Genomic DNA, 25,057 nt, shown 5'->3' with positions numbered 1-25,057 from the left:
AGCTACTAAAGAGCTGTTTTGTTTTAAGAATTAAACATGACAATGTGTGTGCAAGTAGGCAGTTTAGCATCAAATCCACTTTTCTATACCTTGTCTGAGATTACTAGTTACCTTTCCAATGTCCATTTGTCTCTTCTATATTACCCATATCAACAACAAAAATCTGATTTGATAATGGTGACACCGTACTCACTAAAAGTCTGTTTCCCAGACTCCTGATAAATAGGGGATAATCAATACTGTTTTGATGAATGAGAGGTAAAAGCAAGTTGTTTTGCAGGATTTAAATGGATGTCAGAAACAGCATGTGCCTTTTTTCCTTTGCCCTTCCACATCTTGCCTGGTACCTAAAGCAAGGTGAAGCAGCCAACTTGTCACCACAAGAGGGCACAACTACAGGTTGAACAGACATGACAGAAAAATCTTAAGCTCCTAATTACATCATGAAGCCACTGCACTACCCCTCAACCCCCTATATTCAAATCTTCATTTTGTGACAAAAAGTAAAGATCCCAATTGTTTAAGTCACTGCTTGGAAGAATGTCTGTAAGAGCCAAACAAAATTCCCATCTGATATAACTAATTTCCTTTTATTCAGTTTCTTTAAAGGGTTTCATAATCCATCGTGAATAGCACTGCTAGATGAACATTTCTAAAATAAAAACAAACAACATGGTGAAGCGTTCTGGGTCAGCTACTATACTAAGAATAAGAACATGCCTAAGGAACAAAATTAGCTACCGGTGGAGCCAGAGTTCAAATTCAGGAGGTATACCATCAGACCAAGACTGTGAGCTCTTCCCCATGATTTGGGGTCCAGCATAGTATGAGTTTTGGTTTCATGATTTGCCAGCTGTGTGACACTGCCAGACACAGATCGAAGGGCTTGATTTGACATTACATAATCAAATCCTTACAACATTCCCAAGAGGTAGGGACTAGTATTATTACATATTAGCTATGAGGAAATCAAGGCTTAAAGAGATGAATCAACTTCCTAGGAGCACACATCTAGTGAGGAGCAGAGCCACATACGCAGCTCAATTTGATTCCAAATCCATACTTCTAATGACTACACTATGCTGTCTTGATTCCACATACATAATGTCAATGTCCAACTTCTGCTATGAGAAATTTGAGTACTAAAAGCAGAGACCCTCTTCAAGAGAGTCTAGAAGTTTATAGGCACACAGAAGCCTTTTCTGGTTGGAGATGAGGCCACGTCACATGAGATGTTCACTCTACTCAGCTGTGTTTTAGAGAGCCCATGCTGACTAAATCCATAAAATATGACATAGTCTGCTGTTAAGTCACTAATAACATGACAGATTTCACACAGCTTAAAGAGTCAAATATATTCCTCGGCATATTCTGAGCAGTATTTTTGGTGGCAGATACCTACATCTATAGAAAAGTCCCAGGATTAACCCTTCAACCCCTAGAGATAGAGATAAATCAAGTCTCTACTATCTAGTACAAAATTATCAGACTTCTTATTTCATTTTGTTTTTAAATACTCTCATGTGAAGCCAGCCAGCAGCATTTCTGTTTTCTTCCCCTTAGCATCTGGAATATCCATGATCTAGGATATATTTCTGTGGATTTAGAGCTTAAAATGTCACCACATGCTGCTGCTAATAATAACACATAATAATAACTGCTGTGAAAGTTCTTTAGCTGTCATCTCTATTTTTATTTCACTTAAAAAATAATAATTTCAGTGCCCATTGCTGTGCCTCTGAGTGCATTTACAAACCAAAACCGTATTTTACATTAAAAAAAAAAAGCAAAAGAACAACATCCAGCTCATTCGGATCTCAAGCCTCAGGCAAAAGCATTGCTTAGGCTTCCAGCAAAGAAAAGTGGTGATGTTTAAGTTGTCAAGAGCTGTACTAGGGCAGCACAAGAGGGTCGATTCACAGAATCAAAAAAGCAGTTTCAAGTTTATCTGGTTCAACTTTCATCTGTTGTATGAATATTTCCCCCTTCATGACCACTTATAAAAACACATAAAATGTGGGCTTCCCTGGTGGCGCAGTGGTTGAGAGTCTGCCTGCCGATGCAGGGGACACGGGTTCGTGCCCCAGTCCGGGAAGACCCCACATGCCGCGGAGCAGCTGGGCCCGTGAGCCATGGCCGCTGAGCCTGCGCGTCCGGAGCCTGTGCTCCGCAGCGGGAGAGGCCACGGCGGTGAGAGGCCCGCGTACCGCAAAAAAAAAACCCACATAAAATGTATCCCAGGAAATGACTGTCTACCCTGGTATTTCCTTCCATTGATGAGAATTTTATCCTGAGTCAGTCAATTCCATTCTAAGAGTCTTAAAGTTAATGGCAAGGTGTTTTTGTTTATTTGTTTTGCTATTGTTGTTTTTAATTATGACTAAACCATACTCCATGAAGCTTCTACTCAGTAAACTCTGCTTCTGAGCCCTGTAGCCAACAGACTACTCTACACATAATCTTTCAATTATTTAAAAATGGCAAGCATTTCTTTAAGTCCCAAAACTTTTATTATACCGAACATCCCACATATAAATGCTAAATGACTCCAAAACACTTAGGATAGAACATACTCAGTTGACTTTACAAAAAAGTGTCCATATTCAAAATTAGCCGGAATTCCAGATATGGTTTAAGGACACACAACACTGAAATGAAAGGGACACTTGTAAGCACCAATAATCTTTCCTTTGAAACCCTTCCACACAGAAGGCTATGAGGATGGTCTGGATACCTTCAACACCAGTCATCACGTAAATGCTTCATCTTTTCTGATATTATGGTAGGTGTCCCATGTTCAACCCTACCCCTCCTCCTCACTTCTCATCTCCTCCTTAATTCTCACCTCCTCCCTGGAGCCGCAATCAGCAGATCACCGCTAAAGGACTTTGGCACCTGCCTTTTCCTATTGGAATACACTCTTAATTCCTAGTCTTCCTTCAAATAACAAAGCATTCACTGTTTGCCTGACCTCCTAGGTCAAATTTCATGTTATATAGGCTCAAAACACCATTGATCTCTGCATCCACAACTTGTAAAACACATAAGCCATTGTGATTTTACATTTACTCAATAACCATCTATCCATTTAGATTATAAACTCCACGGGGAAGACAGATTGGTTTTGTCTTTGCTTATGTATCCTCAGCACTAAGCTCAAATCTTAGTTCACAGTGGATGATCAGAAAATGTTTGTTGAATAAAAAATTGCATAGATTACTAAAAGGAAAATGAAGTAAATAAAATTTTCATAGAGAGACTGAGTGGATTGGTGGCAAGAGATTTAGTAGAATGAACATGCTAAAACCTAACTGACCCCGTAAATGTGTGTGTGAGTGTGTGCACACATACACATAAATGTTCGTGTATGTTTATGAGTTAAGGACATGTGGTAGAATGGGGATGGAAATGAGTAATAAGAACCAAGCTGAATCTCAATACATAAGCCAGTATGTGGGGTAGAGAAATCAGTAGAATTTCCGAATTAGACACTCATAGGCTCCTGGTCCCCTCCTTGACTTACACAGGGAAGCCACTGTCCTTCCCCCACTCCCATGGAAAACTGGAGGTTTTATTCTCTGAAGAGTAGAACCAAAGAAGTCCACCTTTACAGACACAAGGCAGTACTGAGAGTGATGGTAAGGGCAGATGTGAGAAGAAACGAGAAGGGGGATAAAATGAACGTCTATGAGATTGCCAGCACCTTTCCTAGGGTAAGGTTGTCAGGTTTATGCTATCCAGGTGGGTAACTGGAATATTGCTGTGTTCAGGTCCTCAGAGAAGTAAAGGCCAAGACAGGATTAGATGTGCAGGTGATTTAATGGGAAAAGCATTATAAGGACTAGAGGGGAGAAAGGAGGAGTAAGCAGGGGAGCCTTCAGCCCACATGTAGATGAAGGAGAAGGGGAAGGCAGGATTGGTGAGGGAGAGTCTCAGACCGCACTGTAGTTCTAAGAAAGTTTTGCCCAGGCTAGTGGCGAGTCCTTGAACCAAAGTGGTCCATTAAAGAAATTCCATATTGTACATGAAACAGTTGTATTAGTACATGAATGAGGACTGCAGTGCTCAGTTACTGGCCGGGGCAGTCTTGGAAAGAATGGCCTCAACTCAGAGGTGGATCCAGAGGGAAGCAGCTGTGGCCATCAGTCCATTATGTTCTCGGTGGCAGGAGATATGAGTGGTAAATTCTGGCGGCCACCACAATTCCTTTGTGGTGAGAAGCCCCTTTAAAATATACATTGGTATTTGGGCTTCTCCATAAAGTACAGTTAGCGTTGTTCATAAATACTTAAATACGTAAACAGAGTCTAAAACACATGAATGGAATTGAATATACAACATTCAGCTCAATCTGTAATATTTTACATCTGCAACAAAAAAGAGATCTGAAAACAAATATGGCAAAATGTTATCAACTATTTAGTCTCGTTGGTGGGTATACAGGTGTGTATTATGTCTTTTTTTATATATTTTAAATATTTCAAAATGTTGTGTTTTATATTAAAAATAAGACACAGATGAATGCAAGAAACAATGTGTTTGGGGAATACTATACAGTTAGTACGCCAGGAACACAAGTTTTATGTGTAAAGACAGAGAAGAGAATCAGGAGAAGATGCATGATTAGACTTGATTATGGTCAACAGTAAAGGAACTTAGGTATCAGGATACAGATTTGAAGCAAAATGAACAGACAACAGGGAGCTAAAGAAAAATTTTAAGTCTGAGAAAAGCAGTGTTCTAGACATTTGCTGAGTATGTACCAACCATCCTCTCCTTTATCAGGTAGTAATTCTAATTTTGCTTCAAAATTACCATTCCTCCCCTACTCTTAGTCCACGTGGTTTTGGTGTGGCTGATGCTCTCTCCGTGCATAAGGTAATACATGTGACCCAGCCATGACAAACGAGGGCATTCCATTCCCCATAATACAATATTCAGTTCAGGGATAGGGACCTAATCCAACGGATCCAACAAGATTCAAATATGAATTCATACAACTGCTAAACTCCTACAACCTAAGCCTGGAAATTCTGCCACTACAAGCAAAGAAGCAATCAGAAAATGAAGCTACCACAAAGGAATGTTAAGCCCAGAGAAGGAGAAAGCTGGTGCCTGCTAGTAATGCCTGCATCTAGAAGCACCTGGACTTGAAGCTACAACTAGCCAATAAATTCTTTTTTGTTGTTTAATTGAAACTGATATAAGCAAAAACTTGGCTAAGGTTTAGGCTACTGAACAGAAAGTGAATATTTTGAATTCTGGCAATAACAGAATAAACAAAGTCAGAAGGAGAAGAGAAGAGATAGTTTACTTGTGTTAATTTATCTGTATTTTCAGTACAAGGGATAGAATTAAAATTTAAAGTTAATCGAGTAATAGAAGTATAAGTATATTGGAAGATACAGATGTGACTCTAGAAAAGATAATAAAATATAATATGGTGGTAGAAGTAAGTGACAGGAAGGAGAAAGTTGTAGATATAGAAAAAGTTAATCAATATTATCAAAAACTACAGATTAATACAACAAACTCATTTTTTGTTGGTGGAAGTTGCTGTTACTATAGCCTCTGGGGGGGGCAATTTGGAAATGTTTTTATCTATAGAAATTAAAAATGTATATATTCTTTGGGTCAGAAGTTCTACTTCTAAGAATTTATTCTGTGAACATAATTACACAAGTACATAATGAAGTTTGCAGAAAGATATTTAATGTAGCACTTTTGTAGAAAAAAATGGAAACAGACTAAATATGATTCCATAGAACATATATTAAATAAATTATGCTGTGAAGTCACTACAAAGGATGAGATAGTTCTAATGGAACTGGTAGGCAATAATATCCAAAATATATTTTTTAAATAAAAAAAATCAAGGAGCAGAATAATATATAGAATATGCTACTATTAGTAGAAAAAAATGATATTCAAATTCTTTCCAATGTAAAGAGGCTCTCTATAATGAATTGCAAAAAAAAGTTAGATTACTAGTGGCAAAGAATGGATTTATTCTTTTGATTCTTTTTTTTATAGTATATGGAAATATTATCTATTCCAAAAACAAATATTTATTTTTAAAATGAGTAAAACAGAAGCAGAGCCAGAGGACTTCATAAGTGAGACTGAAAAGGAACAGCTAACCAGGATGGGGTAGAAACAATATGAAATGTTGCTGTGGATCCAAAAGAATTTTGAGGAAGAAGATGTGGTAATTTCAAAGAGGTCAATCTGTAATATTTTACATCTGCAACAAAAAAGAGATCTGAAAACAAATATGGCAAAATGTTATCAACAATTTAGTCTCATTGGTAATACATGAAATGTTTCTTTTTGCATTTATAATTGCAAATAATATCTAATAATGCAAAAGAGTTTTAAAGCAAATTACAGTAAGAACAAAGTGGCAGAGAAGTAGTAGTACCAGTGCTAAACTATGGATTCACATTCATTAGGCAAAAACACGTCACCAGTCTCTCAGGAGTATGATGGGAAGGGAGGATTTCAGGATGCTTGCACTGAGTGCGTTCAGCTCATTTTCAAGCCTGGAAAGGAGTTAAATTTAATCTATACAAAAAAAAAAGAACAAGAAGAAGGAGGAGGAAGAGGAGAAGGAGGAGAAGAAAAAGATGATGGTGATGACTTGGGGATCAGAAATAAATACTATTTATATAATTTTACTGATATATTGATAAACAGTGACTTCATAAAGTTCACACTAAATTCAAAACACATCTTTTGTCTCATCTCTTCGTACTTAACTTTGGGAACATCCATATATTTTCAAATTAAATATCACTTTTAATTTCCCTCCTCTGAAATCAGGTTCTGAGTCTTCCGTGTCTTGTACACCCATTTCTGAGTTTTCTACACATGCATTTATCAATTCCCTGACACCAAGATAACTCAGTAATAGCTTGTTAAAAAAAAAAAAAGGTGGTCTGGAGAAGAGCTATTTTAGATCATGGCTGAAAGTTCTAAGATGCAAATGTGCAAGTGCCCATGGAGTACAGAAAGGTGAGTAAGTTGTCAGTCCTCTCCTGAGCGAGAAAGAGAAATCTGCCAGTTATGCAGAGGATGTGAATATATATTTTTTAATCTAAATTTATCCCTAAAGCATCCTCTCAGGGTAACACTAACTTATTAAATCTCTGGTTACATTTTGCATTGAGCGAGATTTAATGTGAACGAGCCCAAGGATCAAGAATTATAATTCCTTTCATTCTGAAAATGCAGTTGCCTCCAGTGTGCTCTACTCTTCACACTTGAACTGTAGGAGGAGAAACTACTGGGTGTGTGTCAAACTTTCAGCTTAATATTGTCTTATTAGTTTTTACTATTAATACATATTTCTGTTCATAGTCATTTACCAAAGTTTACAATAAATCTTTCACATCAAATATTTCATAAAATGCTTCTATCTTCAAGTCATCAGGAAGATGCCAAATGTGCAGAGAGAAGGAGGGGGGACACCAGGTGTGTGTATTTGTGAGAAAATCATATCTTCTGTTCAGAAATTTCTATCACAGCTATATTCAAGATATCAAAATATTTAAAACATTTGTTTTCAATTCTTCACTGTTCCCTCTATTTGACTAACCTTAGAATGCAAGCCACAGAAACCACAATGTTCCACATGTAAAAAATGAGGAAATATGAGAAATTACTGAAAAATAGAATATCTCTCAAATATATCACCTCTCATCATGGGGACTACTCCTCCTTTTGAATCTTAGTAGTTTTACAGAAATTTAGGGCTTATTAATTACATTAGAATATCTGATAGCAAAACTCACCTCCCCCTACTCTGCCATCTTGCTGGTTTCCCCAAGTTCTAGTCCAGAGCTGGGTTACATTTTGATTTCTTCAGCATTCCTCCACATGCCACTATATGTTATCCTCTCAACCACTGATTGGAAAAGGAAAGCTTTTCCTTTCTTACTTATTTTCCTCAGCTAGCTGAGGTTTGAGAGAAAAAAAATGTATGTGTAATTGGCCAAGTAGAATGACCCCATAGTGTGCACGCCACTAGAGAGAAAATAAATTATGTGGCTCACTTAAAGTTGATAATGTCCAAGTTTTCCAGTTTCTTCCTCCACACCCCAGAAGATGATCTGAAGGAAAAAACATCTAAATAGGCATTTCAAATAAAATCCATGATAGCTTATATGTGTAGAAGAAAACAAAATATGCGAATTTTCTCCAGGTGGTACCAGGAAGAAATTTGTTAACAGCAATGAAGATAGAAATCTTGATTATTATTTCCAACATTGGTATTGGATAGCACACATCAATAAAGATGTTGGAAAACTTTTAATTTTTTACAACTTATATGTGATAAATACTTTGGCTACATAAATATCTATTAATCAAGTCCATAATATTTAACTGTTTTTTGCTTTTCTCATTGTTAAATTTGCTTATCTTGTAGCTCAGAACTTTTGGTCAAATTCAATAGGATCTTAAGGGTATTATATTCCAATATGGTAGCATTCAATGGAAGAGGGGGAAAAAACAGCAAAAGCAAATATAAGACTAGACAATCATTTGACATAACATTTAAACATAACTTCTGTTAAAAAAAAAACAATATAGTTGAGACAGTTTTGATTGAAAATAAAGAATGGTATCTCCTAATAAGTTTTTGGCATTTACTAGCATTAAAATTAGTCAAAAATTTCCACTAGGAAAATGTGCATGTAATTCTTGGCTAGAAAGTTGGAATTAAATAAAATATGACCTTTTCTTTGGTTCAACATACATTATAATCAAAAGCCTTGTTCATTTAATTTAAGAATCTCAGTTTGTTATCCTTTATTCTGAATATATTTTTTTCAATTGGTTTGATGTTGAGGGTCATTTGGACTTCATTTTTCCCCAAAGTTGACTCCTTTTAGTTCTGGAGAGCTTATGTAAAGAAAAAATTCTTAAATAAAGGACTCAGATTTCAGTCCAGGTGTTATCCATCTTAGTCATTTGCTTATGAAGTTTGGTCAAAGGAAGGTCCCCTGCCACCCCAAATGGTGGAAAAATGTTCTTATCTTAGTTAACACTTAGTTTACATTTTATACAAGAGCACCACTATAGACTATAGACCAGTGAGCATGAAATGGCAAAACAAACAAACAAAGCCTGACCTGTGTTAGACAGGAGAATACTTACTAGATTTAAATTTACAAAGGATTCGATATGACATCCGTGTTTCTACACAATAAAGGATCCATTTTCAGCCACATTTCACTCTGCCAATTAAATTTGCCATGAAAATCTATCCAAAACATTTTTTGGCAAACAGGCAGAGACTATTGAGGATATTTTCAGTATAGTGTTGGGAGTAGCCCATCCTTCTTGAGGATTATCTGATTTTCTAGAGTGTTACCATGGTTTGATGGCAAATGTATTATTTATTGGGATATTTTACAATTCTGTAATATTAGAGATTAATTTTTAGAAAACTGATAGCCATACATACAATTCTTGTCTAAAAGCATTGCAAATAATCTGTGTCTAAGAGTGCTGCAAATGATTCTTCAACAATAGCAATTCAAATGATTTCTGGTCAGGAAAAAAAATAACCCAAAAATGACTTTCTTGTTTAGCAGGCATTAACCATTAACTAGTCATGTATCCATTAGAAAATTTACTTCTGCATTTTTTAACTGACAAAGTAGAAAAATCCCAATTCCTCATATTCTTCCAACCAGGTTTAATATCTTACTGGTTCTTTCATTAGAGTTAATAAAAACTTGAACATGTTCATCTTATATTGTTAAGAGAGTCATATTTTTAACTTCTTGAAAATTATACTTTAGCAGTCTAACAAAAGTCTTCAACTAATAAAATAGCCCTGGAGTGATGACAGTAGGAATAAAAGGCTGATTACAGAAACACAGAATAAGCTGGCAGGCAAACAGAAAATACTCAGATTAGACAGCAAGTAAAAAAGCTACAGAATTAAACAAAGAGGAAATGAGGAAATCCAGTGTCTTAGGGCAAGAGCACAGGCTCCCAGGTTATAGAGAATTGGGTTCAAATCCTATTGTCTCATTTACCAGATTTTTTTTTAACAAAATTTAGTCTAGTTATTTAAATGCTCTGTGCCTGTGCTTTCTTATTTCCAAACAGAGAATAATGACACTACCTAGCTGAGATGAATATTAAATTTGAAAATGTACATAAAGCACTTAGCACAGTGTCACACACATACTAAAGTAACTTGATAAATGCTAGCCCTTATTACTTTTAATGACTTGGGAAGATTTTGAAAGGTGATACATAATCTGCAGTGCATTGAAGATAAGAAGCCATCAGACTTAGAATATTAATATTGTGATCTTATTGTCTGCAGAGGCTGGTGGATTCTGGGGATAACTAGGTTGCACTGAAGCTAAGACAGATACAGACGCTGGGTGCTAAGTCTGCCCTGAGTAAAAGGCAAAGTGACAAAGAGTAATTATGATCCAGATACAAGATTGCAATACTATAATGCAATCCAGATTAGACAAGAATAGGATGAGACATATTAGAACAGATCGAGAAAAATCTAGCCAAGCAAAAAAGAAGTAAAACTGAACAAGACCAGAAGTGAAGCATTCAGGTTGACTAAGGATATTTATTCTACCCCTAATAAATTATAAGCCTATATCTAAATCCTTCTAATTATTATTTTAAAATTTTAGCCTACAATTGTGCTTATGTTCACCATATAGAGAGAATATATTTCATCCTATCATGCCACTATAAGTTCAGTCATTTATTTCTAATTCTTGATATTCAAAAAATACCACTCTGAACATAACCAGCTATCACAGTAGACAGACTAATAAAAAGAACCCATTACAGAAAGGAATGAGAAGTAGTAAATACTGCAGAATATAAATTTCTGTTCTCACCATATATTCCATCTTTTTATAAATCATAAAATAGCAATGTTGGAAGCACCCGTTTATCCCTCTAATCTCAGCCAAAATCTGATCTCAAGAACAACAGAAGGAGATCAACTGTTCACTTCTAACTCAATGAAATTTAGGATAAAAGAAATAGTAAAATTTTCTGAAAATTCTTCCTATTGGCCTGACATCGTTAGGATTTTGTCATTACATTGTGCCAAAAATTCAGCTCCACAAAATATACATATTTGAGCACAGTGATCCAAAGAAGTAAAAAACATAACTCACTGTCACTCTTCAATATTGTGTTCCTAACCAATGGAAACACCAAGAATCTTAGCTTGGATCCTCTTTCCAATCTCTTGCTTATTTTGCTTCAGATAAACTAGAACAAAACATGTTAATCTTGATGTCATTTGGGCCTTAAAGAAAGAAGTACTGCTATGCATTGTGGCCAATGCATTGAATATATAATAATCAATGTTCCTGAAAGACAAGTGGCATAATGGGATCTCCACAGAATGAAAGAATTTCTATGAATGATCTATGGGATTTCTTTCTGAGGTCTTTTAGTATTAAATAGAGAAATACATAGTGTTCCCCTTTCTCTTTCTCATCTTTGAACATTGCTCGGTTTCCTTGATATTTTAAACACATCATATTTTACAGTATTCTCTTCTCGGATGTTTTAAATATTTCTATGTTAAAATGGGAATTAAAAGAATTAATTCCAAATAAGTTTCACCTTATTGAGGTACAGTGAAAAAAAAAGATGTGGTAAAATAGTAAAACACTTATTTCACTCTTAGTAGTAGAAACTGTCAAAGGAAATAATAAGTTATCTATTTTGTAATCCAAAATAAATAGCACATTTGGAAAACCAACAATTCTGGTATCAGTAAAATCTAAAGAAAATACATAAGAAAATAAAAACCTTTAAAAGAAAACTGATAACCATAAAATTAAGCTGATAAGAAATTACATTAAAGTTGATGACTATTTTTAAAACAATTCCCCACTTTATTTAAATATGAGCCTTCCCTTTTATGACAGCAATTCTTGGAAAGACTAAAATAATTTAGTTTAAAATGTTCTCATTCTCAAAAGTAAACTTTGAAGTAACTTTGAGAATATTTTTTTTAAATAAAGCCCCCAACTGTAATTGGTCAGAAAAAAAGACACAATATGCTTTCTTGCCATTTAACTCACCGTAGTTTTGACTATCAGATCTGAAAGTAATACATCTCAGTAAAAATATTTGAGTATATTGTTTATACACAGGCACCTCTGCACACTGTTTAAGCGGCAACATGCTCTGATGTTAGTGAGTGGTTGAGGTTTTATTTTGCTCTCTTAATCTACCTACTGAGTTTTCTTTACAAGGTAGGAAGAAAAAAAATCAAGGATTTAAAGGAGGTGGGGGGATTAATATCCAGACAGCAGCTGCAGAAGATAATGGATGGACTAACTTTTTTCATTTTTAATCACATGGACTAGATAAATAATTTAGAAACCTTAAATATATAATGCTTTCAAAGAAGGGAAATAGACCAGGTTTCCAAAGATATTGACTTCCAAAGTGCTACAGGGAGTGGCAAAGTATTAAATTTTTAAATATTCTGATCCTAATCTTTACATTACAGACTATCTGTGTATTGATTGGAGCAGTGTGTTTTCTTTCTTCTACTGAAGGCCATTTACAGATATCACTAGCTGTCATTCTGGGAAATGCATTATTGCACCGTCATTATCTCCCCACACAATCAGAATCTCCCAGTTTGTTTTATAAGTGTTTTTTTTTAATACATAAAGCTTGATATGTGGTCTTAATTTTCATAAAGAAAAGTTCCCTGTGTATTTATTTTTCACTGAAGTTATTAAGTACTATGATTACCATTCAACTCTGAATTTAAATATTGAAACTGGAAATCTGCTGTTGCTAAAACTTATTTAAGAATATAATGCAAAATCCGTTAACTTTTATAAGGACAGAGCTGTGACTCTAAATCATTAGGTCAGCCTCCAAATGAAAATGGGATAGGCAAATTCATAACAAGCTCTCTCTCTGTGATGCTATTAGACAGTGAGCATTTACTATGAAAGCATTCATTGATTCATATGACAAATACTACATACTCATATACCTTCAATCACTTAGAAATTTCATTCTTTAAGAAGAGTTCCAATTAATGTACCTCCAACTACGTATTCATAGTGTTGACTACCATATCAGGTATAAGCCTGTTCTGTCAGTATGTCTACAAACAAGGAGATCAGTGGACCAGCTTCTTTTCTTTTTCCTTTGCATGAAACACAAGCACCGTGCAACATGTTATATGATTTATGGAATGATCATCAATTTAAAATAGTAGCATTAGTTCATCCTTGTCTAGTGCTAAAATAAGTGGTGTTTCAGTGAGTATCAACCCTTCAAAATGCTAAAAAATAATAAATAGATGAAAGGAAACAAATGTGAGAACTACTTTTTAACTTACAGGCACATTGAAATATTCCATAAATTATGTTTGAGCCAGTAAGATGACAAGTATTCCATTGTTCAAAGAATACATTAGCTAATTTTGTCTTTTACTAAATCATATTATTATAATTCAAGATTTTGCTCTTCCCTATTCCAGGCCTGACTCTAACCTCTCACATCATTAACTCTGCCTCTTATCTCAGATCTCAACTCTAATCTTGAGAAGCTCCAGTGGAGCTTCCCTTGTTCTTCTTGACTAAATAGCATGCAACTCCTAGCTCCATGTAATCCTTCATCATGATACTCACCACAGTTCCAAAGTGAAGTTTACTTCTGTCATTCTTTTTTTATTGTTTGCCTCACCTCACTAGAGGTGAATGAGAGTCAGAAAACATCTCCCCCACCTCCTCCTACCTCACCCTCCCTTTCTACAGACCTTATAAAGATAGATTAACATAACAGCTCACATGAAAGTGATACCTCTTGGCCAACCTATAATTTTACATGTTAGGAAACTGAGGCCTAGAAAGTTTATACAAATGGCTAGTGGCAAAGATTCTTTGCACATTGTCCTATGCACTGATACAAGTTTGTGATTTAAGAATTTAAGATTTTACTATGAAAGGATTAATTCTTGTCATAAACACTATGTACATAATACCCTCAATTATTCAAAAGGACTTCACTTTTAAGGAGTGCCCCAAGTAACATACCTCCCAAATGTCTATATTGTTGCTAATAAAATGAGGTGTAGCAACATTCTGCCTTAAAGTGTGCATACAAGCTAGTGGTAAAGATATTTTTAATACTGTCTAATTTTTATCCAAAGCAAAAGAAGATTTTTATTCATTAAAGTCCTAAATGTCTGCAAGTTTTATCTTTGCAATCTTCTTTCCTCTAATCTACTATTACCCTTAAAGAGGAGGGGAGTATCCTTCTGACACATCTAAAAATTCCACATATTTTAATGTATGCTGCTACCTGACTTTGTGCCATCTTACACATCTTAAAAAAATGTTTCATCTTCTCTCTCTGCTAGGAGGTGATTTTTACCTTGAAGGGGACCGTTTTAGGAATTCAATAGCAAATACTACAGTAGGCCTCGAAGGAGCCTTGGGGGCTCTTCTTGATCTAGTCTTGAATCTTCAAATCGGAGAATATCTTAACCGTTACATAAACAAGTACTGGCCCATGTGCTGATGCCTTAATAAATTCAGGACAGGACTAATGAGAATTAAGCAGTAGATGTTAAACTTTAATCATCTCTAACTCTTTACTTCAGTTCCTTTCAGTTTGATTTTTTTGTGGATGCTGAGTGTGGCAGAATGCTAAAGCGATGGGTTAAGCTAATTTAGAGATGTACAGAACAGTATAAAGAAACGTGAAATGTTGTGATAGGGGCTTGGCAGTTCAGCAGCCGCCCTTTACCTTGGGAAGAGCAGCATGCTTCAGGCCTACTAGAAAAGCCACGGTCTACAAGAGTATTCTAGTTTCCACACTTAAAAAACAGAGCGAGAGCACAACAGAAATAAATACAATATTCTCTTTCAAATACCATCAGTGTATGGACATCAGCTGCATGCCTAATCAAAATCTCATATTGCATTGTAAGGTCATTTCCCTGTCTAGTCTTTATCTGCATTTCCTGGATATTTACTTCTAATTGATTTTTCTAATTTATGTGAGTTTGTATCAAACTGTGACAATGCATTTTAGGCATTTTAGCATATACATTCATTTTACTTAGCTTTTTCTCTTTTATACGTTGCAATTCTTATTTATAAGAAGAATTACACAAATCCTATCTTTGCTGTACACATCTTAACAATCCAGTTCAGAATTTTATAATTTTTTCCATGATTAATTAAAAAACTTCATTTGTGACCTTTAATCCAAATATCGATTCAGTTCCCACTCTAGATACTTGAATATAAACATGGGGAATATGGAAGAATACCCTTATCACCTACACTAAAAAAAAAACAAAACCAAAAAAACTTCACACGCCTGCACCTGTAGCTGTGTAATCTGGGACATGCTAGCTACTTGAAAGACAAATTAAAATGAAAACAAAATTATAAATACATCATAAAATATAACCAGGGCTGCCTGCATAATTTGAAAGGTCCAGTACAAAATTAAAACATGAAGCTTCCTATTCAAAACTTACAAATTTCAAGATGGCAACAGCCAAATATTAAACCAACCATGGGACCCCTCTAAGTGCAGGACACTGTGATTACACAGCTTGCACACCCATGTAGCTGGCTCTAAATATAACTGTCATGTTATGTTAATTACTAAGGATGATTTCCTTAATACCTGTTCTTTTTGAAGTGATAGAGTATTAATGACTCTAAAGGAAGTTTTTCTCTTTGGTTAAAGTTGGCCTTTATCTGTTTGATATTTAACCTGTTCAGATGATACTCACTGTTTTAAGATAATATTTGATTACTAGACTGATTAATTGAAATAGGCACAAGTAGTATTAAAAGAGCTTAATAAATAATGCCTAAGATCTTTCTCAGAGAAAATAGTAGAATCCCAGGGAAGTCTGAGGCCTCACGATACTTAGAAATGTTGTACACTGATAGACTAAGAACATTCAAAGAATTAGTGGACAATAATAGCATAAGTTAAATTTTTATCTTAGCCTAAATAATGAATTTCATGAGAGCTGAAAGTGATTTGTGGCTAAATCTAAGGGGAAGTAAGGGGGAAAAAAGAGAGAGATTTTAAGTACAAATAAAAGTTTAAAAGTTAAGTTAGAAGCAAGGTGCCAATGCGTACTTAGAAGGGGCTTCTCTTCTCTGTTCTTGCTGAAATATTTTGTGCTTTACACTTAAATGTGAAGTTTGATTGCTAATAGATTTGTTGCTTAAATAAACATAACAGTGGTGTGAGGATATTGAATGATATAGCCCAGTTCTGTCTCCTATTTAATGTTGAAATGAATGCTCCTGAGATTACCATGCTTCTTCAGTGAGACAGCACAAATCTGTTGCAGACTTCTGAAGGGAACAAATGTTATTTCCAAAGTTCAAACTATGGCCCAGATCTTTCCTGAAAGCAGGATCTCAGAATTACCACAACAATAAAGCTCACTGGGAGACTCAGAGTAACAATGCATTTAAGGGTGAAGTATCTTAGAACTCTAGAAAGTGTGATATTAAAGCCTTTTGCCATTTATTTAGGATTTTTAAAAATCATTTTATATAATAGATTTGACTTTTGATCGGAAGCATTTCAAAATCAAATATAAGGGAAGGTGTATTATTTGATTTTAAAAAGTCCTTGTGTATAAAATAAGTATAGAACATGCTCAGGAGAAGGAGTGAATCAATATATTTAATCTATTTCTGGGAAAACTATGCTTGGAGGGGCGGGACAAGGAAAGAAGTCTTATGAATTTCAACTGACTCCTTGAAATCCTTGAAACTGATCAGTAATAACTTTATCTAATAGAATATATATATATATATGCCAGGGCTCCATCTTCAAAGTTGTAAACTCCTGTTAGTCAGAAGATCCATTTCTTAATTACTGTCCTCTCTCAACGTACTTATTTGACCAAGAGACTGAAGTTAAATTTATCAATAATGTTCACCCAACAAATTGGTTGTGTTGCCCAAGACAGTAGTAATTCTGTGAATTAAAATTGGATATACTGTCTGCTAGCTTAGCAATTTATTCATTAAACCACACACTACTAGATACAATAATATCCTGCCAACATTAGTTCAATTCTCCAGTACAGTTGTAATAGAAACAGTTTAAGAACTTCAATGAGTAGTACAACATCTCAGTAGTTACTGTTAGCATGTGCTGACTAAAAGCTTCAGCTCAGACCACTTTTGGCCTCTCTCAATATGTTCTAGCCATTTTATTCCTCTTCATCCAGCTTGTTTGCATTCTAGGGACTTTGCATTTGCTATTCATTCTGCCTCAGATGCCTTTCTCCAGGCTGTTCAGTGGCTGGCTTCCACTAGTCACTTTTCAACTGAAATGTCATCTCCTCAGAAAAGGCTCATGTGAGGATGAACCCATCTTCTCAAGCAATTCTCTAAAGCATTTCTCTAAAGCAATGAAAAATTATCATATCACCTTTGGTCTATCACTCATATCTTCATCATTTCATTCTGTAATTATCTTATTTATGTATTTGTTGACTTATTTATTAACTTTCTTCTTAAGGTCAGAGAACTTCTGTTTTGTGCACTGCTATGTAACTGGGACATAGGACAATTCCTAACACATATTTGTTGAATAAATGAATAAGCATTTTTATTAAATCCTAACAACAACCTTCAAACAGGTATTAATATTCTTTATTTTTAGATGAGGAAAGTTAGGTTCAAAGATGTTAAGTAAATTGCTCAAGGCCCCGTAAACAGAAAATGCTAGAGCTGTAATTAAAAGCCACATCTGATTAAACTCTAGAGGTTGTAGAGGTAACTTCTATGATTTCAAAATTGTCCCTCCTTCTGTAAATCAGAACTCAGCTTCTTTTCTTGTTGTCCAGAAAGAATCTATTTTCATCTCTTATCAGTACCGAGGAATGTACTCAACTGAAGGATAAATAGAGGAGAGACTTTCTCTCACTCATCCTGCAGCAAACTAATTAAAAGAGTGGGATGGGAGTGGGGTGGGAGGGAGGTCCAAGAGGGAGGGGATATATGTATACATTTAGCTGATTCACTTCATTGTCCAGCAGAAACTAACACAACACTGTGAAGCAATTATACTCCAATAAAAAGAAAATCCTCATAGACTACTGTCTCCCTTCTTCATTTGATGCAATTTCTCCTTCTTCCTCTTCTGCCCCTTCTTTTTTCCTCCTCCCTCTCTCTCCCCCCTCCTCCCCTACTCCTTCTTCTCTCAGCCCTCCCCTCTCCCTCATTCTCCTTCTTTTCTTCTTCACAGTAATTCAGGCCTTTCAACTTCTCCCTCCAAATTAATACAAATATCCACTGTAGCAATCAGGAAACAGCCCTCACAGAATTAGGACTTCTCCCAGTTCAAGTCCATGGCCCATAATACAGAAGCCACACATTTTGGTGAGGTACTATCTTCTCTATCCAGGATAAAAATTCTAGATATATTGTGGGATTTTATGCTGAACATGCCCTAGGGTATGCATCTTTTTGGCTTAAATGGCATAATCAGGCTTTTAAATGAAATCTTTCGCATGGGCCCCTGGAAAAGTCATAGTAACTGATGATTACACTGTAGACAATTTCAGAAGTACTTTCTCTTGAATAATATAATATTACACATATTTTGCCCTTGTTTTTCACTACCCAAAGAGGAGAATGCCCAGTGTGTTGCTGAAGCTATTTTGCATTACCAGTCATGGTTCTGAATCTTGCCTCCACATATAAATACTACAAAATATGATACTTCTTAGAGAAAATGAAACTCAGTTAAAAAAAAAAAAAAAGAAAGAAAACCAAGACCAACAAAATGATACATATATTTATAACTGCACAACCAGGCTTATGGCATAATGCATTACAGTTTCACAAACAATCAATACAAATTATTGGATATAAAATTACTTTTTGATGACCACTGTGAAAATACAAGCTGTTCAAGTCATTCCTCACACTATTATTGATTTTACTCTACTTTTTCTATTGCATTTTTAAAGTACTTGATGTCAATTTTTAAGTCTCTAGTCTCCAGTAAAATACTAAGCAAATTCATGTAGACTGGAATTTTCTAAGGAATATCAAGGAAGAAGGAGTTCTTGAGAAAACTTTTGCTTTGAATATCCCATTCCAACAAGCACCCCTTTTTTTAAGATAAAAAAAATGTCTTCAAAGTCACACTACCAATAAACATTTGAAATTGTCCCAGCATTTTAAGGCTACCAGTAATTTTATTTTTATCATTTTTTTCCATAGTGTAACACTTACTGGATAAATGGTTCCCATGAAGATGGTAATGTTATCTGTCAAAATGAAATCACAATTAGCATGCTTAAATGCAGGATTTTATTTTAAATTCTTATTTATCAATTAGTATTTAATACTAATTTAGGATCATGAGAATTAGATCCTCTAATTGCCTCTGTGACCAAATTTCCAACAAAATGTTTTAGGCTGGGTTTCCCAGGAAACAGACTCTGAAATTGAGATATGCATGCACAGATTTTATCAGGGAGGGCCCTTAATTAGAACATCTGCGAAAGGGTTAAATAAGCAGGATTGGGCAAAGAGAGAATTTGCCATGTAGATGCAACAGAGGCCTCAACTGATCCCAGTGGGAGTTCTGAAGCTGGAAAGACCCCCTGGACATGGTTAAATTAAGGAAAGGGGAGTCCATGATTTGTATCATTGCATCAATCAGTCCTCAGATGCAGGTCAACCCAGGGAAGAGGGAGGGTATGACTTCAGGCAGGACAACTCCAGGTGAAGGAATGAATGTCTCCACCCTCAAAGGGATACATGGATGCTGTAGCACAGTGTACACTCTAAGTAGCAAAGGGGTATTTTTATATTATGAGACCATGCAGTCTAGAATTATCTGAATATGAGAGCTTGCCAACTTCCCAGCCATTCATATCTTGCCTCTCTCTCGATGCCCACTGCTCTGAAAATAATTATTACTTAGCTCTCTCATTCTGCCCATTGTTTATCCCTCCTTGAGTTTCTGTTTCTATTTGAACTTCTTTTTATCTTTCTACTTATTTCAGCACTACAATTGGATTCTCACATATCCAGTAAAACTAAACCAAATGTCAGGCAAAATAGTGGTCTTTGAACATTTTGCTTGGGTAAATGATCAAAGGATTTTCCAAATAACCATGGGCCCCTTACACATTTTAAAGGTGATTTTTATAATTTTATCATCTATTTAATATGTGTAAAGAATATAATGTGTGGTGAATTTTAAATATTGAAAATTATAAAAATACATTCCATCATGATTTTAAAGGTATTACACCACATCTAAATAATAAGAAATATAAGGCATAGTTCTTGGCCTATGGTATCCTGAATTATTCTTGGGTAACTGAGATATATATTTGAAAAATCAATTAATAATGAAAGGAAGAATATGACACTGAGGAAATGAGTTAGTGTGAATATCTAGTCTATTGTGAAATGAGATGGCCATTTTGCTGCCTAAAACCTTTCAGCCCCTTTCCAGTGTCATTAGGAAAAAGGTGCAACTTTTCAGCCACACCTACTATACTTAATTTTCAACTTTTATTTCTGCAGTATATTGCCTTACTATTTTAATTCTAATATTATCCACTCCATTTGGCACCTCAACATTGCCTTTGGGCTTTCAAAAATGATTTTTCATCTTCCATCTTTCCTCCTTCCCTCTCCCTCTCTCTCTCTCTCTCTCTCTCTCTCTCTCTTCCTTTCCTTCTTCTCTTCTTTCCCCTCCTTCTCTTTTGACATGACTTTTATCCAAGACACCCAAAGCTGTGTGAGATGCCTCTTCTCTTGTCCCCCAGCATCCTGTATGCTCTTCTGTCATGATACTTATCACATATGGTGTAATTACCTCTCTGTATCCCATGTCAATTGCCAAGATCTCTGAAGCTAAGGACCATCTAACTTATGCACTGTTATATACCCAACAACTAGCAGGCTGCCCGGTAAACAGTTTAAGCATAATAAATATTTACTGACTAAATTAAAGTTACTGAATGGTGAAATTCAGAAAAGTTGACTACTAGAGGACGTCACCTTTATCTGCTAAAGAATGTGTGAGAATTGAACTGGAAGACAAAAGAAAGGAAGGAATTTCTGGCTTCATTTCTTGAGAGATGACTGTTTCTTTAGAAAAGGGCTATTTCTCTAGAAATACATCCTAAAACCAAGCACAATATTAGTAGAACAATAACAAGTTATGCTTCTCTGGCAAATTTAAGTAAGTTATCTTTACTGACAAAATATAAAGATTACATCTATATATTCCATTCTTCCTTATCCCTCCCCGTATAGAACTTCCAGATGAGGGAAATAAGCTTGGCTTCTAGGAGTTAAAACGTAAAACAAATACATAATAGACCGGAATAGTGATAAGCCAATCCATTATTAACTGAGTACTCTCTATGTTAAAACTAGGCTGGTTTCAGACATTTATGGCACTTAATCTTGTGGTTAAAAAAACAAAATTTCTAAATTTGCTATATCACTTGGGCTCTTGTCTATAAAATGTAAATACGTCCGGTTGATTGAAGTGTCCAGATGTTTTGGTGTGATATATAAAAATCCTTAGACTACAAAGTACTTCACAGTAATGACTGTACTTTAAATAGCTGATAGAATGATTTTATTGTTGACAGCTTTTGAACCTAATTTGGGTGGAATATTGTTCTCTTGGAATAAAACTCTCTGCGGATTCATTTTTCTTGCAGAATATAATAAAATGCACTCGTGCCTCCAGCTGCTTCTTAGTGAAACTCTGTAAAGTCTGCAGATATAAAACTTTCATATCTACACTGGCAATGAGGCTACCAGAATTCTTTTTTATCTCTGCCACTGACCAGTTGATTGACCCTGAACAAATCATACTATGACCCTGGTCTCAGTTCTTTCATCTATAAAATTCAGACATTGGTGAGGTGATCACCAAGGCCCCTCTCAGTTCTAATATTCCATGACATTATAATGTTAAATCCCACCTAAAAACTGATATTGTGACATTCTTAACTGAGCAAAACACTGGCTTGTGCCATAGATTCTGATCCTCCCACAGGTGAAAGGAGAGGCCTCTGCAACACAACATAACCTGTTCTAGTGCACCCAGACTTTGCCTCTCATCTTCAGGAACGCCTTAAATTTGATGAAGTTAAAGGGAAAGAGGGTATTGACTATTCACATCCTTTACTTGTTTATTTTAGAATGAAGCCCATTTATAGTTCATTTATTTACCCAGCCTACATCATTTTCTAAGCATAACTGGTAAGCAAGCATGTAGTCACTCAAGGACACATATCTGAGCTATCATGTTGGTAACAAGAATAAGGCAATAATAATTGCTAGCATTTATGAAGCAAAGATTATGTGTCAGACACTTTGTAATATAACAACCCTATGAAACATGAACTATTATCTCCATTTTTACTGATGAACAATCTAAGTCCCAGAGGGACTTATAAAATACTGCTAAGTAACAGGGTAAGTATTAGAAACTATTTGGAGACTTTTAATGTCTCTGCAATACAGTTTCTAAAGAAAGCACAGAACCTAGGGTTAATGAACCAGGTCTTTTCTGTGTGAATTTCCTTCAACTTAACTTGGCTCCAGCTGAAGTCAGAAGAGTAGAATCCAGCAAGAGACAAAATCCTCCAGTGAGCAAACCGCTTCTCTGCTACTGTCTGCATATCTTCTGCTAGAGCTCTGCCTTTGTGTTATTGACCCTGCATCTAGTATTTATGATGCTATGTTTTTTTCCCAGGTGGAACAGCAAGAAGAAGGGGAGTAGAATCAGGGAATTGGGGAGTTTCAACATTACTATCAATACAGTGGCCATAAGATTTCACCTTGAATAGCTAGCAATCATTTTAAGAATGTATTTTAGTTTTCTAAGGCAAAATGTTTTGATATATCCAAAAGTGTACCATCCTTTGTACTTCCTAAGGGCAGTTTTATTTTAGAATGAAGCCCATTTATAGTAAAGGAATGTGTGGGAGTCTGCAATTGATGGGAATCTCAGAAAGGAGGGAACAGGAGTGGACTGGTGCTAGATTAGTGCAGGTGCTCAGACTATCACTAAAACAAATGATAAGAGAACACTAAGCCAGTCCTCAGTTAAGCTTAAGCTCAAGGAACTTTTTTTTAACTAAAACAATACTTGTCAGATTTTCTGAGAAGAAGGTAAAACATACTTATGTGATGGAAGCAAAACTGTTTTCATAAGATCACTCTATTGAAAGAGAAACAGAGGCAGGACACAAGCTGGTATATTGGTAGCCCTCTACTTGAGTAGAAAAAACTGAAAAAGATATGTCACACATTAGAGAGTTTGAGGAATATCCTTTATTTTTGACAGATTCCTTAATCAGGGATTGCTTTTCTTTGAAGTACTCTTTTCCCTTTCATTAACATTACACTGAAATGTAGCATGCATAACTTTATTCCAAATTGAAACTTATTTAGCATTGGTAGATAAATGCTTTACATAGAAAAATTAGGGATGTTAAATTTTACTTTAAAATACAACCTCTAAATAATTACATTTATTTATAAATAAAGCAATATGCAACTTGGGCTGAGACTTCATTTATGTTTATCGTCAATCATTTATCTCTCTGATATTTAATTAGTGTTATTTATCTTATAGTCACAGATTACTGAACCAAGCAAGTAACTGAAAAGCATACCTTTTCATTTAGCTAGCTAGACATTTACTTTAATATAAGCCTACCTCCCTCACTTTGTAAAGTGCAAAGATCTATCTTTCTTGTTTTTGCTACCTGTTTCATTTCATACAGAGGTTTCATGTTTGCATTCTAATTTTCTAACCTTGAGTGCTGGGGTCTTCCATATATTTAATGAAGTCGGCTAATAAATCTCAGTTCTCCTCGAATAAGCAATCCTACTGCAGACTCAGCTCTCTCTCCCTTGACTTTGCTCGTGCCCAAATAAGATTTGTGCTCTGACAGAGTGAGCATTTACTTTATCAGAAAGCATATTAGGGTGGGCATGTCTCGGCATAATGTGCACCAGGATCAGAGAGGATGACTAATTTGTTCTGCTATTAAGCGGATAATAAAATGATTTAGGCATGTAGATATGAAACAGCCAGCACTTTAAGAATTATATGTAGCATATTTCATCTTAAATCTGGCCAAGACCAAAAACCTTTTATGTATTAAGTGACATTTACGGGAAAGACAAGGCTTTACCCAGAACTTAGAAGTGTTTACTTAAGATGAGTTAAGAAAATAATAACTAAGAATTATTTAAAGTTAGTGTCAGTTATGTGCATTTTGCAAATTTTGTTTTATACTAGCCTAGCTTTGCCAATTTCTTCTGTGCTTAAAGGTTTTTAAAAATAGTACAATGTCAGGGAACACACATAAATCAACACAATATAAGAATATTTATTAGAATTTTATTCCAAATAGTAACCTGTTGATCACCAAGGTAACTTAATGTGTATGCATGCACGTGGGTTTCTGTGTATACAGAAAACACTAATTATCCTTAAAAATCTGGCTTATGCTTATGAGACAGACAGTCTCTGCTAGGATTATAAATTGGTACACTCTTTCTCAAAATAATTTGAAAGTACATATGAAGAGCCTTAAAGATGCAAAAATTCTTTGAAATGGCAATTCTACAAAGTCCAAGAAAATATCCTGAAAAATCTTCAATGGTCTTTAGAGTAAGATGTTCATCACAGACTAATTTATAATTAGAATAATAATGGAAATATTCAAAATATTTAACAAGGGAGGAATGATTACATTTTGACACGTTCATAGAATAGAGTATCATGTTATCAGTAAAAATTACATTTTCAGGCTTCCCTGGTGGCGCAGTGGTTAAGAATCCACCTGCCAATGCAGGGGACATGGGTTCGAGCCCTGGTCGGGGTAGATCCCACATGCTGTGGAGCAACTAAGTCCATGTGCCACAACTACTGAGCCTGCACTCTAGAGCCCATGAGCCACAACTACTGAGCCCACGTGCCACAACTACTGAAGCCTGCACGCCTAGAG

This window comes from Lagenorhynchus albirostris, chromosome 7 (genome assembly GCF_949774975.1).
Source record: "Lagenorhynchus albirostris chromosome 7, mLagAlb1.1, whole genome shotgun sequence".
NCBI classification, from domain to species: Eukaryota; Metazoa; Chordata; class Mammalia; order Artiodactyla; family Delphinidae; genus Lagenorhynchus; species Lagenorhynchus albirostris.
Note: the sequence above shows the minus strand (reverse complement) of the source record.